The following is a 12,032-nucleotide window of genomic DNA, read 5'->3' on the forward strand; positions in this document are numbered from 1 at the left end:
TAGAGGAAGACTTGTTTGGAAAAAAGAGGGGTGTCTATTAAACGGAAATAAAAATCAGATATGCAGTTGAGCCATGTCCCAGCTATGGAGGAGGTGGTCAATGCAGTAACCAAGTGCTGGGAACCAAGACATACAGCTTAAGGTTTGTAAGTAAATACCCCAGTTTGGTACATGTCATTCTTTTCTTTGCAATACCCAGAAACCTAGACAGTTTTAGAGTGGGTCTCAGTGATACTTGCAAATACTAAATAAGAGTAGAAGAGGTTGAATTCTGCAGGAGGATGAATCAAATCATTATTTAAATGATAGGAATCATTCAATTCTATTAATGGACAGAAGCAACATATTATTGAAATGATGTTTTGGAATATCTGGTCAGTTAAAACAATGATAAACCTAAAGGATATACATAGAAGAAATTCACAAAGAAAATGAGTACAAATGTGATTTATGAATAAGATAGTATAACCCAACCTTAGAATTATAAGAATTAAAGATAAAGTCAAACAAATTTATCTAGAAATGTTTTTTTAAGTGCCTGAAACCTTAAATGTCTTACAATGCCTCCAAGTGAAAATAAAAAGCAAGCAGCCATTTTAAGATATAGTCTAGTGAGTCTTCCTCAGCACTGCCTGCAGAGGTGGCAGCCATCTGTTACTCGACATCATGGCCACCCTCAAATCTCTGGTGAAGCTCAAGATCATTAAAAAGAGGACCAAGAAGTTCGTCCAGCATCAGTCAGCCCAATATGTCAAAATTAAGTGCAACTGGCGGAAACCCACAGGCACTGACAATAGGGTGCGCAGAAGATCCAAGGGCCAGATCTTGATGCCCAACATTGGTTACAGGAGCAACAAGAAAACAAACCTCAAGCTGCCCAGTGGCTTCCGGAAGTTCCTAGTCCGCAACGTCAAGGAGCTTGAAGTGCTGCTGATGTGCAACAAATCTTACTGTGCAGAGGTTGCTCACAATGTCTCCTCCCAGAACCATAAAGCCATTGTGGAAAGAGCAGCCCACCTGGCCATCAGAGTAATGAATCCCAATACCAGGCTGTGCAGCAAAGAAAATGAATAGACAGTTTATGTGCACATCATACTTGTGTTAATAAAACCATAAAACTACCAAAAAAAAAAAAAAGATATAGTCTAGTGAAAGGCTTAAGTACCCAGGAAGAATTCTCCATGCTTTCAAAAGCTTTTCCAAAAGAAAAACAATATTTTAACCTGAATCAAAATTAGGATAGTGTCAGATTGCTCAATTATAATAAACCAAATTATAAACCTTGTCGTTGTATTTTCAGAATTATCAAACCAGTGCTCTTATCTTGACCATTTTTGTGAATGTATTTGTATGTAAAATGCATTGCGTATTGCATTTGTGCATTTTCTACCCAAAGGGCCCATGGCTTTCATCAGATAAAATCACATACCACTACACTCCTCTTTTACTTTTTGATGAATATCCATTATGTGTAGTCTTTGTGAAGATATCAAAGTGCCATCTTTCCCTGGCCTATAAATGAGCAGGTAACTCAACGTAAACCAACCAGTTTCCCTCTCTTCCAGCTCTTATCTCTTCTCCCTCTTCTCTCCCCCCCCCTTTCTGTATCTTCCTCTCTCCCCCTTTTAAAATTCAAGTACAGTGATACAAAGGTATCAAATACTAGTATCCTAATAAGGCTTTTCAAAAGATGCTGCTAAGAGGATGAAAAGAAAAGCTACACACTGGGAAAACACCTGCAAATAACGTATTTGGTAAAGGATTTGTATTTAGAATATATACAGAACTCTCAAAATTTAATAATGAAAAAGCAACCCAATTTTCCAATGGGCAAATATATATATATTTATATACACACACACATATATATGTATATATACATACATGTATACATATAGCCAAAGAAGTGCAGAATATAATTACAATAAAATAATAATTTCATATATCAATATGACATGTTACTTGTTCTATAGCAAGAAAATGTGAAGACAAGCTTTCATACTTTTGTAGTAAGATGTAAACTGGTAAAACTTTTTTGGAAAGAAATTTTAATGATATTTATTCTAGAGCTTTAAATGTGTTCATATTTTGGCCCATATAATTCCTTTTTGTATAAATAAATCAAGGAAATAATTATACATGTAGTCAAAGAAATATAGTTGAAAGTATTCTTTACAGCTTATTTTAAGAAAGAGAATGGAAATAAACTACAGGTACAACAATAGGGAAATAAACATATATAATAGAGCACAGAAATACAATAAATTAGGCAGCCACAAAGAATATTCTCTAACATGAGGAAATGCTTAAGTTTTCATGTTAAGTAAAAATATTTTTTAAATATATATTTAAGGGTATTAATACACTCTACCTTGGCATTGGTAACCATCAGAAATGAAATGTTGAAAATTTTACCTCTTGTCATTTATAAAACATAGCATTCTGGACAATTTTTTTAGATTATAGATTTTTATCTTCATACTTTATTCTATATTGTTCCACAATAAACATGTGTTTCCTTTCCTTTATGTGGAAAAATACAACTGTTTCATTTACTTTCGGTAGTAGAGCTATCATCCAAGTTGGCGGCTTTCAGGCACTGATTCATCACAGGTAACAATGAGGTTGAAATATAGATCCTTCTTTATATTACTCTTTTCAAAACACAGATTAAGAATAGTAAACTCAGTCAGCATATTCTTCAAGAAAATCAAATGAAGTGCCTCAATTTCTAAAGTTTTATATGAATGTATTTTTAAGGTTGAGTTTGGGAGTCAAGGGCAGGCAGGCAGAGTAAATCAATAATCTTTCCTTTGGTGTTGGAGGATGGATGGAAAACACGTATAAATCAGTAATGGGTTGACAAATAGATTTTTACCAGAAAAAAAAGATTAGAGCTTGTTTTGTTCAATCTTTTCTTTTTATAGTTGGAGCATCTGAGAATTTACTAGTATCTCCATGTTTAAAAATCCATTAATTCCAGGAGTGCATGGGTGGCTCAGTCAGTTAATGTCTGACTCTTGGTTTCAGCTCAGATCATGATCTCAGTTTGTCAGATTGAGCCCCGCATCAGCTCTGTGCTGATAGTGGAGTCTGCTTAGGACTCTCTCCCTCTCCCTCTGCCCTTCTCCTGCTTGCTCTCTCTCAAAAATAAATAAATAAACTTAAAAAAAAATTAATTCCAGCCCATTACTGCTTTCTATCTCTGGATTCAAAATACCTATCACTGTTCGAAATTTCATTAAGACTTGGGACACCAGATAGGTTTCCTATTTGTTGTGGTAAAAACACAAATAGGAATGCAATGGCAACCTTCAGACTAAATGATGGTCACTAATGTGGCCCAAAAAAACATTAGAATGAACCCCTGCCGGTTTCATTGCTAGAAACCAGCTCCCTTTCAAACTGTGCCAGAGTGATTTCTGATAACTGTCCAGGTGTTCCCTCCCATGTGCTCTCCTGTCCTGTCAACAGTTTCTTCTGCAGGCCAGCACTGCTACTTTGATGCTGATGACCCTCCTGAGATCGCTTTACCCTTGTTCATAACTGTCCTTATCCAGGGGCAGCCTCCACTACCACCATTTGGCTTCAGAGAAAAAAACTCTGCTCATTCATTGTCCACTCTATTATAAACATCGGTCAGGTACTTCTTGTTACTTCCCCCTACTACACTATGGACCCCATAGTTACATGGGAAATTGAAATTTATAACATATCTTTATTGAAAAAGATGAGGGATAACATAAAGGAAATATAAGGGAACCTACAACTGCAATCCACCATTGAGTAAATAGAGGAGTAGGACAAGGGGGTTTTCACTGCAAAAACCAGGGGTGGGGGTAGGGAAAGGAGCTATTACCACACAATCCTATTCTCCCTACATCACTCTATACAGGTCTAATGAGCAGATAAGCTATGCTCTTTCCAAATGTCCAGAGTCTTATTGTCTCTTGGTTGCCCATGTTCTTTCTTGATAATTAATCCAAGTCTTACAATTCCTTACTCTGAGATTGCAATACTTTTCTCATAACAAAGTTTTACTACCTTGGCTTGCTTTGAGATTCACCATTTCTGCATTTTTAGAATACTTTAGAATATTTGCAGCACTCAAGTATAGGTATTATATTACAAGTTCTTATCTCACATTTATTTCATTTATCTAAAGTCTGTCACCACAGCTAGATGGCTAAAATTCCAAAGACAGTAACTAGTATTTCTTTTTCATTCTCTATAATACTTTCCACAATACTGGACACAAAGTAGGCTTTTGATATTCAAAGGTTTGAGTGAATATGACTTATTTGACTAGGATAATTTGACATTTGAGATATAAAGGCAATGGTCTTCTTCAAATGTTTATTCTCTTTCTTTGGTGAATTAATTCAAATGCCTTTGCCCTAAATACAAGAGTGAACATAAATCATTGTAAACACTATCAGGAAACAAGAAGGAATGGAATCTAGGATTAGAGAGGAAATAACTAAGTATCCATATGATTAGTTATTTGACTTTTATAATCCTGTGTTATTTTCTTTCTTTATGTAGCTTACGTAAGCTTTTAATGACAAAATAGTCTTTGAAAAATTCATTCTACTTTAATATCAGTTCAAGAAAATGCATGGATCAGTAGTATCCTAAGCATATTCACCAACTGACTAGGGACTCTCTTAAAAAACAACAAATCTAACATTCATTCACTGGAACAAGGACAAATAGAATAGAAAAACTGTTCACCTCCAGACTCAGGCAATTAGTTTTAAGTATGTCTAGATGAGTGCTGTTACAAGAAATAAATGCACTGAATAGTAACTATGAGAAAAGATAAATTGCAAAAGACAGCAAGGTATAAGTAAATATCCTAAGAGAAGGCACTTGAAAATAAATCCTCACTACTATTATTGGATGGTTCAAAATACAAAGACCTATTAAATTTATTTTTGAACTTTCATAACTGTCTCCATGGTAACAGTCCAGGACAATTAGATCGATAATTTAAATTAAGACTTATAGGTTGGACAGAAAGAACAAATGTCCATAAAGTCCTAAACCAACTGAGCAGATTAATTCTAGCACTCTTTTTATTCTTTTTTCATTTTTTTTTTTAAATAGTAATAAGCCTTCTGTCATGATCAGGAGATAGAGTAATCTGAAGATAATCAGATAATATTTTTTTCAGGATGTGAATACAGAAACATACAAAAACATTCTGAAGATAATGTTTGTCTTTCTCCAGAATGGCAGACATTTCTTTATAAACAAAAAGTCCTTTTTTTATTTTATGCTTATTGTAAGAGTAGTAGATGCACACAGAAACAAAAACTAAGAACCAGTCTTTCTTCCTGCCTCCCACTCCTGGTCTACATCCCAGAGAAAATTATTTTATACCACTTCCGGCTTTACTTCTTTTAGAGGTTATCTTTGTTATAACAAAGATTATCTGGATTTCTAAGTTATCTTCTAGAAGTTATCTATATAAGCATATAATAATGTTCTTGAGCCTTTACACCTCTATTTCTTTCCTACCAGAACAGATGAGCTCACTCTCTCTACATCTGCCCCTCCCCATTCAATTTTATTACATTGTTTTTTGGATAGGTTCACTTGAAAATTTTAAGCAATCTCCTGAGACATCTCATTCTTTATTGACGTCTCCTAACTTCTGACTATAAAATGAAAAAATGTTAGTACTTCTTTCTGTAACTCATTTGATTTCTCCTTCCTCCCTCTACTGCCCAACATGGTACATAAGCAGCAACACAGAATAGCTGCTTCCAAGTCCTCGTTAGGGAACACATGATAACTATTAGTTTTTTGGTTTCTTTTTTAATAACTAGCACTTTTTCTCCTATCTTCTTCTGAGTATTGTTTCTTTTTTCCTTCTATTCTGACTTTTGAGACCATCACCTGAAACTGTCTACCAGAATCCCTTTCTCAGTGTTATGAACTGAATTGTGTCCCTCTCAGGTTCATTTATTGAAGCACTAACTCCAGTACCTCCTAATGTGATTATATTTGGATACAGAGTCTTTAAAGAGTCAAATAAGTGAAAATGAGACCTTAAGGCTGGGATCCTAATCCAATGTGACTGGTTTCCTTGAACAAGGGAGATACACCAGGGATGTACATACACAGAGCAAAGGCCATGCGAGGACACAGCAAAAAGGTGGTCATCTGCAAGCCAAGGAGAGAGGCCTCACAGGAAAAAAGACAAACCTGTCAACAACTTGATCTTGGACTTCTAGCATCCAGAACATTGAGAATATATATTACTTTTGTTTAAGCTACACAGCCTGTAGTATTTTGTTACAACAGCCCTAGCAAACTAATATGCTCTGAAATCTCACTGTGAATAAAGCTACCAAACATCAACGGTAGTTGGTGTGACAAAGCAGGTAACATTCTGGGTGTGTTTGGGATTGGGGGACAGACAACATATAATACACATAAAATTCAGTGCCAAGAAGCAGTCAGTCCTATGAAAAAAACTACATGAGTAAGAGAATATAGTGATGGAGAATGAGGGGCTATTTTAAAATAGTTGGAAAATAAGTATTGAGAAATGTATTTTGTGTTTTTCTACAAAGTCAAGGGAAAAAAATTCTCTCTAGTATCAGAAAGATTTTGTGTACCTTTATGAGCAGCTGATTCATTTTCACCATGTTAAAACTATGACACATGTAACTATTCACGTTACCCCTGTAATATTTGTGAGTTACAACTGTCAACTAGGGAGAAAAGACCAGTTATCAACAAAGTAAAGACAATTAGACAGACAGCTAACATCTTAACCACAACAATGGAAAATAGAAAGGAGAGGAAAGACATTTACAAGATTGTTGAAAATAATATTTTAAACTTAATTCCTCGGGTCCTAAAAACAAGTGTGTCCTTGTTACGGAGATGACTGTATTAGGTTACTGACATCAAACATTAGAATCAGGATAATAGCTAACAAAAAGATCATTTGAAATACACCTACAATACACAAATAATCTTTAATCCTCAAAACAATCCTAATCATAGGCATTATTACCTCTGCTTTATAAAACAGAACCAAAGACTTGGAGAGGTAAATTATATAAAATCACACAACTAATCAAAAGCAGAGTTAAGACTCAGACCCATTACTACATTTCAAAGCAATTATTCTATATATTATACCACTGGCCCCTCCTAACTAATTCTTCTTGATCTGAATTTGTGTTCATCAAGCAAACTTTGTATTATAATTACAATTATTCTTATATAAATTTTCTCTTCAGGGAGCAAAACTGCATACTGATTTTTTATAAAGCTCATGTAAGAAATATATTTGGAACATTAGAGAGTTTATGTAAATTTTGTTTACACAAATCTTTAGAAGCATGTCTATGATCAGAAAAATAAGTGTATGTATATTTACAGAAGTATGAATCTTATAAACCTATTTTGTCTAATTATATGACTAAAGTATTACCTTTCATATGTAAAGTACCAGCGTATCATCAGAAGAACATAAAAACTGGGATATTTTTTCCCCCGGTAGAGATGAAATGTTAGTATCACTCTACCTTGTTTTCTTACTTGACTTTCCTTATATCTCTCCCACAATCCCAGGGCTGTGTTTAACTCAGCCATGGAACATTCTGACCCACAAAGAAATCAAATGCATGTCCTTGGCCTCATTAGGACAGCTTCACTAATCATCATTATCCAAATTTACATTTTAAAAATTCCAATAGCAATTATTGTCTGTAGAAACTTTTGGTGATTAATCAGGTACTGCTTTGTGACAAACCTATTGTTCTCTTGAACAATTAACTATTTTGTTATTTATCTTTCCACCAAAATCCTTCTTTCCTATTATCACAAAATTATCTCCCTAAAGCACAGATACTATGATCATGCTATAGTCCTGATTAAAAATTATGAAAGGCACATTCTCATGATTCCCTCTGGCTTCAAGCTCCTTGCTTCCATTGAACTGGTACATTTTAGAGATCATGACACTGTTCCACCTGCACATTCTTCTTTGCCACAGAGACCCTGTGGTAGACAGAGTAAAAGACCCCTAGAGATATCCACATACTAATCTCCAGAACCTGTGAATGTTACCTTGCTCTGCAGTTGTTAATAAAGACGTCAAAATGGAGAGATTAACCTGGAATCTGGAGGTGGACCCAATGTGATCATAAGGGTCCTTATAAGGGAAGGAGGGAAGCAGGAAAGTCAGTCTGAGAACTCCTTCTTGAAGACAGAAGCAGAGAGCAGAGAGAGAGCTTTGAAAGAATACTACTGACTATGAGAAAGAACGAAATCTTGCCATTTGCAGCAACATGGATGGAACTGGAGGCTATTATGCTAAGCGAAATAAGTCAGAGAAAGACAGATACCATATGTTCTCACTCATATGTGGATCTTGAGAAACTTAACAGAAGACCATGGGGAAAGGGAAGGGGGAAAAAGTTACAGAGAGGGAGGGAGGAAAACCATAAGAGACTCTTAAATACAGAGAACAAATAGGATTGATCGGAGTGGGGGAGAGGGGAAAGTGGGTGATGGGCATTGAGGAAAGCACTTATTGGGATGGAGCACCGGGTGTTATATGGAAGTCAATTTGACAATAAATTATATTTTTTAAAAATGAAGATGTGATGCTGTTAAGTTGCAAGTGAAGCCTCTAGAACCTTTAAAAAAAAAAACAAAACAAAACAGTAAACAGATTACCCCTAAAGCCTCTAGTCCTAATACCTTCATATAATCCTGTAGGACTTCTTACCTCCAGAACTGTAATAAATGTGTAATCTGTCACAGCAGCAGTAAAAAAGCAATACAAGGCTAGTTTTAGAAATAAGTCCCTCTCTCCACTTGTAAAATGGGATTCTCAAAACTTTACTGAGGATTTGGAGAGGTAGACTCGGAGTTTTATTTATTTCAAAATAATGAACATTAGAGACATCTCTGCTTTTGAAAATGTTCACCTACATTTTTTTCTCTTTCTCTCAGTTGTGCTCTTCCGCCTTCCCTCAAACTCTTGTTTTGAATAAATAGAAGTTAAACATTCTCCTTTGTTTATTTAGCTCCTGATAATCCATCCTTGTATGATTCAATTTCCATGTCAGGTGATTCTATCAAACAATTTCCTCAATAAAATCCAAAGAACTCTGATAACAGCTATTAACATTTTTTTTTACAACTGACTGTATGAAGAATAATCTGAAATTATCATGTAAGTTTTACTCATAAACATGGTAATATATAGATTCTCTCTTTTAGATTCTCTTTCTGCTGAAGGTTCCTGGAATTGCCTTTGAACTTCCTCTCAGGAAAAGGTTAATAGATCCAAACTTTGTAGGGCATTATTTTTATTTGTTCTCCTTTAGTGGTAGTAGTTTACATGAAATTATATGTAACATCACCAAATAGTCCCTGTGATTGACAGCATTTATTTTCAAAATGTTTGTAATTTTTTTCTCTACTTTGTTTTCCTCATAACCTAAAACAGAGGTCTCTGAAATAAAATTATGACCGTGATATAAGTTTTCAGAGGAAGAGCTATACCAGACCCAAGGGATTACATTAGATTGTTACATCAACCAATAGTTCTGGGAATACAGACTGCTAGAAAGCCAGCAATATAGAGGTGGTCAAAAATCAAACACAAATCTTGACAAAGGAGTGCCAGTAATACTATAGGATACTATTATTAAACCAATTTCTTGTCCTTATTTCCTAGCCCATTAAAAAATTAATAGCAACAGTCATTGAATACAATCAATATGAGTCAGGTCTAAGCTACCTGGAGTATTTGTTTTCTTTTGCATTTAGAAGAAATTTATGTAATTGGTTTGACAAGAAGAAACCAAAAATGTTAACAGTTCTATAAAGGAATTTATTTCATAAATGTCACTCTCCAACTCAAGGTCAGGAAACTATGGCACATAAGCCAAAATCTGCATTTGATATTATATTACTTGAGTGGAAACTTCCTATATCTAGAAAACAAGGTTTTCTGGTATTTGATGCTAGCACATGCCATTCAAAATGGAGCTTTAATTTGGACTTTTAAAGACTGGAATGGTTGAACTATGGTTAAGAGTGGCTAATTAGGTAATCAAAATTTCAAAAGGCAGAGATGATATACATACACACATATATATTTCCAACTCACTTCTACCACAGAAGCGTTAAGGGCATTATTTTAGTCTTTTGGAGTCCTTTCCTGAAAAACTGGCAAATCTCAACTATCCACCAAATCCTTACATTTAAATTCAGTGGACACACTATATAAACATGAGATTATTATTAAAAGAAAAGGTAAACCAATAAATTACACAGTTAATATTCAAAAGACAAATCACAATAAACCAAATGCTTCCAAAGGAGCACACCTCAATGCCACATATCATTTTGTATGAAAGTATGTTACACAGCATGTCCCAGCCTCAGTTACGTGGCCCTCCACTGGCATTCTCCACTGAAGTAATCACTCTCTTGCAACTGCTAACAGACTTTTGTTAGTGTAAGCTGCTCTCAAAAAGTTTTGTTGGCTTTTTGTTTTGTTTTGTTTAAAAAATTTTTTTTAATGTTTTATTTATTTCTAGGAGAGAGAGAGAGAGAAAGACAGCGTGAACAGGGAAGGGTCAGAGAGAGAGGGAGTCACAGACTGAAACAGGCTCCAGGCTCTGAGCTGGCAGTCAGCACAGAGCCCGACGCGGGGCTCGAACCCACGAACTGCGTGACCTAAGCGAAAGTCAGATGCTTAACCGACTAAGCCACCCAGGAGCCCCTGTTTTGTTTTGTTTTTTAATTATCTTCTACTCTAATGGCTCCTATGTTTTCCTCTGCCAGAAAAGAAGATATCACCAAGTTTAATTCTAAGTGTATTGCTGAGCAACATTCTACTGTAATACATTCCATATTTATTTCTTTATTAACCTTTTGAGCATTTGAGTAGTTTCTGGGTTTTCGTTACTGCAAATAATATTGTTATCAATACTTGCATACAGGTCTTTGTATGGACACTCATTTTAATTTCTTTTGGAAAATACCCACACATGAGTGTGGATTGTATAGTTGGATTGTATAAAAGGTTAGGTTTAAATTCATAAAAACTGTCAAGCTATTGTCAGAAGTGGTTGTACCATTTTATATTCCCATCACCAGTGTATGGAGAGTTCCATTTCCATTTCCCACTTTCTCCAAAATCAAACAATTTAATTTTAACCATTCTAGTAGGTATGTAGTAGTTTTAATGTGTATTTCCCTAATTACTAATGATGTTGAACATTTTTCATGTGCCTGTTTGCCATTTGTAAATCTTCTTTAATGAAGTGTCTGTTCAAATGTTTTAGCTCATTTTTGTGGATTGTTTTTGTACTATTAAATTTTGAAAGTTCTTTTATATTCTGTCATTTATCCAATATATGTGGTTTGCAAATATTTTCAAACCAGTTTAAAGTTGGTCTTTCATTGTCTAAGAAATGTCTCTTGCGGAGCAAAATGGGTTAATTTCGATGAAGTCCTGTTTGTCAATTTGTTAATAGGTGGTGCTTTTGGTGTCATATTCAAGAAAGGTATTGTGTAAAAAAAAAGTTTTTTTTTCCCTATGTTTTTCTGCATCTATTGAGAAAATCATATTAATTTTCTTGTTTAGTTTCTTTCATGTGGTGAATGACATTAACTTTCAAATGTTAAATCAATTTTGTATTTCTGGAATAAACTCCAATTGATCATGATGTATTATTCTTTTTTACATATTTTTATTATATTCACAAAAACTTTTGCTTAAATTTTTTTATCTATATTTATGAGGAATAGTTATCTGTAGTTTTCTTTTTTTGGTAATGTCTTGGTATCAGAGAAATTTTTGCCTCATAAAATGAATTGGGAAGAGATCCCTCATTTTTAGTTTTCTGGAAGAGTTTGCAGAGATTTGGTATTATTTCTTCTTTTAATGTTTGAAGCAATTTCAGTGAAGCCATCTGAGACTGGAGTTTTCATTGTAGGATGGTTGTTAACTGCAAATTCAATTTTTTAGGATAAAAATGTAA

At 34.5% G+C, this 12,032-nt stretch overlaps 1 pseudogene; it reads left to right on the forward strand.

The window, feature by feature from the left end:
- The first annotated feature begins 666 nt into the window (after positions 1-666).
- Positions 667-1,074, forward strand: LOC144236516 (large ribosomal subunit protein eL32 pseudogene; annotated as a pseudogene).
- The last annotated feature ends 10,958 nt before the right edge of the window (positions 1,075-12,032 follow it).

The sequence above is a fragment of the Crocuta crocuta genome, unplaced genomic scaffold (genome assembly GCF_008692635.1).
Source record: "Crocuta crocuta isolate KB4526 unplaced genomic scaffold, BGI_CrCroc_1.0 scaffold286, whole genome shotgun sequence".
NCBI lineage: Eukaryota > Metazoa > Chordata > Mammalia > Carnivora > Hyaenidae > Crocuta > Crocuta crocuta.